This window comes from Primulina huaijiensis, chromosome 17, assembly GCF_012295235.1.
Source record: "Primulina huaijiensis isolate GDHJ02 chromosome 17, ASM1229523v2, whole genome shotgun sequence".
NCBI lineage: Eukaryota > Viridiplantae > Streptophyta > Magnoliopsida > Lamiales > Gesneriaceae > Primulina > Primulina huaijiensis.
This window is the reverse complement of record NC_133322.1, coordinates 6,871,295-6,877,985: the sequence shown is the minus strand read 5'-3', so window position 1 is coordinate 6,877,985 and position 6,691 is coordinate 6,871,295.

Below are 6,691 nucleotides of genomic sequence, written 5' to 3'. Positions count from 1 at the left end.
TATATATTCGAATTTTTTTTCCCTTTTTTAAGTTTAGGCATGTTGTTATAATTAAGGGTGAACAAAATTCGTATTGGTTCGATTTATTATAAAACTCGAACTAAATAAATATTATCGCTTTTGCAAATTGCAAATCAAACCAAATCATTAATAAGGAAAAAATTTGTGTGAGACGGTCTCACATGTCATAATTGTGATACGGATCTCTTATTTAGGTCATCCATGAAAAAGTATTACTTTTTATGCTAAGAGTATTACTTTTTATTGTGAATATCGGTAGGGTTGACCCATCTCATATATTATGATCCGTGATACGGTCTCACATGAGACCCACTCCATTAATAATTAAAAGTCAACATATAAACCTCTTTGGTTTGGTTCGGCTTGGTATAAATGATCGATTTTAATTTTTGTTCAAATAAAATTTTTTAGTATTTATAAACGTAATTTAATTTTAAACTATCAATAATAAATAGAGAAATATTAATATACATAAAAATATTAAAAAAATTCATATTATAATGTATGATCGAATCTTGTCAAAATATATAGATTCTCATAAAAAAATTATTTTCTTAAAAAAAATTATCATCGTCTGTTATCATACTTCAGACGAGAAAAGATATTTATCATCTACTCCATTTATCTTTAATTTATTGATAAAAAAAATAACATTTATCATCAATGTTTCATAATTATACTAATCTGATATAAATTAAAAATAATCTATATAAAAATATTGTCTATTTATAAAAATCGGCTTGGTTTGAATTTTTTTTAATCAAAACTTTGAATAAAACCAATTATTTTTGTTTGATTAAAAACCAATTTAATTTAGTTTAGTCTGGTTTCTGCTCACCTTTAATTATAATCAGATCTTGAACTCAAGACATTGTCATTTCTATATTTGAATATAAATATGATTAAGATCTGAATTTGTTTGCAAAAGATTTTTACCACCCACATCATAAAAATGAGTAATTAGAAGACATTGATTTTTTTTCTTTTTTTCTTTTTTTTTTGAAAATTCCTCCGAAGGATTTGTTTTTTCAAATGATTTGAATGTAATTCCATATAAGTTCTATAAATAAAATATAACACCAATTATGGGGCCAATTATTTGGCAGGATCGGCCTCATATGGATCTCGTGAAATAACAAAATGCAAATTATTAACTCACAGAGTTGCAACATTTTTGTGCACCTAGTGATATGTTATTGGATCCATTCAAATGACAATGACACCTACGGTCGTTATCATTTGATATACACTGGATAAATCTCCGAGCCAGTATTAGACAAACTTTGTACGACAGATTCATCTGAGAAAGTGTTGGTAGTAAAGAATCGGACTCATGATCATTGTGTCAATCGCTCATCTACTCTAGCAGTTTAGGCACATCTATGGAGCATTTTCTGTATTTATCAAGAAAAATGTTCATTATCTATTTTATCAACATTATTTATTTAACATGTAACAATTATAATTTATACATATATTTTAGAAAAATCTATTTGTAAAAAGCATTGTAATGATTTAATTACATTTTAATATGATATAGTAATTAATATAAATTTCATCATTTTATCTTATAATCATAATCAAGTATTTGCTAATTTAAAGAACACTACTATTTATTAATATCCACTTCAGTACTTTCAACAATAAAATTTATTTTTAACTATTATTTTTCCAAATATACTTTTGTTTCTGTTTCTAACAAAATCATTTATAAACTCTTGTATATATAATTATTTATTTATTCTTCAAGAAACCAAAAAAAATATAAAATAAAATACCGTTTATGTAATAAATAGATAGAAATAAGAGTTTTTAATGAGATAATAATTGTAAGAAAATTAAGTTGCTTAACATTTAAATTTTTTTAGACCAAATTATCTGACGTATGACCTCAAGACTTTAGAGTACAAACAAGGAAAATGCACAACTCGGTTAGCTAGATTTTGGCTCGTCTTGTCAAAGTGTAATAATTGACCTTACTGTCTAATAATTGACATTGGGCGTGGCGGCTTTTTTCTTTCACAATAGAAAAAATTTTTCAAAACTCAAGGATCTTTATTCGTGAGACGGATCACTTATACTTATATTTATAATAAAAATTAATATATTTGACATAAAAAATAATATTTTTTCGTTCATGACTCATACAGAATATTCGTTTTACAAAATTGACCCGTGAGATCAACTCACAGGAGTTTCTGTGTTCACAATAAGATTTGGATGATTATATCTACTCTTAGTTTGTCATCTTTATTAAACATGAACAATGTTACCTCTCATATAGTCGGTAGAATGATCGAAATATGATGTTTAGATTACAGTGTGATTTAAAAAGATTTAAGGTTACATTATTAATAGTTATAGATTTTGATCAATTAACATGAGAGATTTTCACGACCTGAGCCGAACTTAAAAATTTGTCTTCAAAATAATAGATCATTGTTTTTATTAAAAATAATTGTTCAAAATATAAAAACATCATATCTATGTCATCATCTTCAATTAAGATTTCTCTAATAATTTCACCATTTTTCCCATAATATATGATCATGAACATTAAGAGGAAAACTCTCTCTCTCTCTCTCTCTTTGTTTATATTTTCATGTTAAATACTGAAGTCACTTTTTATCATTACTATAAATGAAGCTTATTATTTAAAATATTTATCAATATTTCAAGTCTAGCTCCAACTTAATCTAACTTGTCTTTGTTTCTTTTATTTTTTTTTTGCTATATAAGGCCATCTCCAACCACGAAATATTTTTTGGTGCAAATTTTACACTAAAATAGTGCGATTTCTGCAACAAATATAACATTCATATTCAAACCATTAACTTCAAATCTTATACCAAAAAAAATATGCTCGGAATATTTCTTTTTATTTTACATATATTAATTATCTACAACCCATTAACTTCAAAGACACGGACAACAAGATGTTGACACGTTTGGAAAATATCTGGGTGATTTTGAAGGATCCGGATCAAATTTACCAGATTATTGATTATCTAATTTGTTTATCTTCTAAATGTATTTTTCTTTCGATTATTGTCTTTGTATTTACATTTGTATTTGAATTATGTGTTTCAAGTCGTATTTGTATTTCAATTATCCTTTTCAATTTATTTATAAATTGTATTGTTATATTAATTTTTTGCATTTGTATTTAAATTATATTAATTGTAAATCAATAAATCAAATTAGTCCTTAATTAATAATAATTAAAATAAATAAATAAATATTCTAGAAATCAACAATTATTATTTTTAAATTTATTTGATTAAATATCTAATTATTAAAATATTAAAATAAATATTAAATTATTATTTAAATAATATTTATAATTTTTAGTACTCATAATTATAATAAATACAAATAAAAAAAATTAAAAAAGAAAAAGAAAAAGAAACAAACCTGGGGCTGCGCTATTTAGGCAAAATAGCACCCTCATTGGAGGAGAAAAGTGGCACCAAAATGGTGAACCGTTGGAGATGGCCTAAAAATTGTTTTTGTGTCATTGATTATTATCTAAATAATAATAATTAAATCATATCTATTATAACTATAAATTATAAAACTTAGAAAATTAGAATGAATTTTTAAATTAACATGTATGCAGATATGCATATTTCACTTTTATAATTACCTAAACTAGCCAAATTGATCTTACGAGCAACAGTTTTATATAAAACGACAACTGTTTGATCTTATCATTGATATCGAAATCAATGTCGTGTATTCGATTATCATAATCTACAAGACAATGCAATTATTGAGATGGGTGTTCTTGATGGAAAAACAATCGTAATATAACGTCAAAGATGTTGGTTGTTTTACGATGTAAAATATTATAATTGTATTTTTATAACTATCTATATTTTTTTAGTAAAACTTGTTAAGATTCGATTATACGAGTTTTGTTAATTAAAAATCGTTTTAAGATATGAAAAAAGGATTTTTCAAAATTTAATTATATTTATTGAAAATACGTACAAAGACCAAAAAAGAGGGTATGGGCCATGAAATGTACGTGAGAACATTGCCCATGCTAGTCATCAATCTTGCACCAAATAGATACAATATGCATAAATCCAAAATTAATTAATTTTTACTTGAACAAAGAGAAAGCAAATCTGTCCCTTCGCGGGTTTTTTTAATTAATAATTTAAATTTAAAAATTTATTTCAAAAATAAGTTTAAAATTTTTTTTTCGAATGTAGATCCGTGATTCGTAATCACGGATTGCAGTACATTTGAAAAATTTTAAATTTTTTTTATTGAAATAAATTTTAAAATTTAAAGTATTAATAAAAAAAACCCATCCCTTCGCCCTATAAAAAAATTGTTTCTAATATATTGAATATGAATTTTTATATGCGATAATTTAATTTTTTACAAAAATTTTACAACTTAAATTAAATTTAAGTGAAGAAAAAAAATTATTGTTATTATTTTATACTTAAAATTTAGAAATAAGGTCATCTTACTTTATATATACTAACAGGCGTGAACACACAATATGTTTGGTCGGTAGGAAAAATGGAGAAAGAAGTAGTTTTCTTACAAAATTTAAAATGAAATGGTATGATAGAAGATAAGATGTAAATAAAAATATTAAATATGAAATTCGGTGGTTAAAAAGTATTTTTGAAATTATAATTTTTTAAAATCAAAATCTAAAGTTAGTTCATCTAACATTTTAATTTACACAAAAACTCATGTGTATACGGTCTCACGGGTCAATTTTGTTAAATATATATTCTATATATGTCATCCACGAAAAAGTATTACTTTTTATGTCAAATATATTAATTTTTATTGTAAATATGGACATGATTGATCCGTGAGACCGTCTTATGAAAGATATACTCTTAACTTTAATAAACAGTGTGTGTGTGTATAATCTTCTAGACACTCACTACGAACATTTATGTGAGTCAGTTGCAATGACATTCATATGTTGGATATGATGAAATTATACATTTAATAATAGATGTACTTTAGTTGTTTCAACTAGATTGAATATCGAAATATTTATACGATAGATATATAAAAAAAAAACTCGACATACTTAAAAGTTAAAATTATATTTTGTGTTGAATTTTATCCGAACTTTTCATTCATGAATTTGAAAGTTAGTAACAAATTCAACACAAAGCCCAGCTCATTGAATATTTATACGAAAATATGGGTATATTTAAATAAAGTCAAAAGATATTTAAATAGCGTTTCATTATAAGATTAATTAAATGAAGATTGAATCATCCTTCAACTTGCCCAAATATAGGCAAATGTCCAATTGCTGTTTTTCTGAACCAAAAAATATTAATTAATTTAGGTAAACATCTCACCCCATTGTACAAAAAAAGGAAGTATATATTGACTATATTTTGGTTTGAGCCATTATTTGATAAAAATTTCTTAAAAAAACTAGATTTATTTAAATGTTTTTTAAGCTACAATTTATATATCCAAACTAAATCAAAACCACCTCTCTAAAATCAAACTAAAACTAAATCCATCGATCTTGGTTTAGAGTAGGTCTCTAGTGAGACGGTCTCACGAATCTTTATTTGTGAGACANGTAGGTCTCTAGTGAGACGGTCTCACGAATCTTTATCTGTGAGACGGATCAGTCCTACCGATATTCACAATAAAAAGTAATACTCTTAGCATAAAAGTAATATTTTTTTATGGATGACCCAAATAAAAAATTCGTCTCACAAAATATGACCCGTGAGACCGTCTCACGCAAGTTTTTGCACTTGGTTTAACAAGTGAATATAAATTCCCTAAAATTATGACATGCCTAGATTATTTTTTTCCAAATAAAAATTGGGGAACTTCTATGAAATATATAGGTTGTTAAAAGAACATGTTTGTAAATTATAACATATATAAGTTATAGTGTCAATATTATGCTAGAAGTTCATTACTCTTATTTGTGATAATTAATATTATAAAACATCATTTGGTGCGAACGATAATGAATTTGATTACACATATTTGTTTTATCTAACGTTTGGTTTAAGTTTTACAAATGATTAGAGTTATAAATTATTACGTTATAAACGATTCCATGTATAGAGCTGTCAAAATGGGTTGGGCTTGTTGGGTCGACCGGCTCTGTCAAATAGACACATTGGGTTTAAAATTCTCAAATCGTCCTCGTAAAATGGTGGGTTGATGATCAGTGTTCCTGTCAGTCCGTTTTGACGGCTCTATCCATGTGTATCGATTTGTTATCCCTATATCACACATCTATCATTATCTATCTCACGAGCCCAACGATGTTTAAATGTTTATAATCATTTGACTTGTAGAATGAAACCATGAATTATGTGATAAAAAATTGAGAACATAAATATTTTTTGACTTTGATTATTGTAAACTTTAAGTCAAACTTCCAAAGATCTTCAACAGGACAGAAATTCTCATATTTTGTATACATGTTCAGTATATATATAATATGTTTTAATATAAAAAAAACATCAATTATATATTTTGAATTCAAATAAAATATTATATAATATAAAAAAAATCAATTAATTTTTTGTATAAATGGTATAGGTGTGCTAATCGATATCTTTTATGATGAATATCATGCTTGAATTGAAATTGAAATTATAATTATATGAAAATATCTAGTCTTTTTTTCAATCACTCGTGA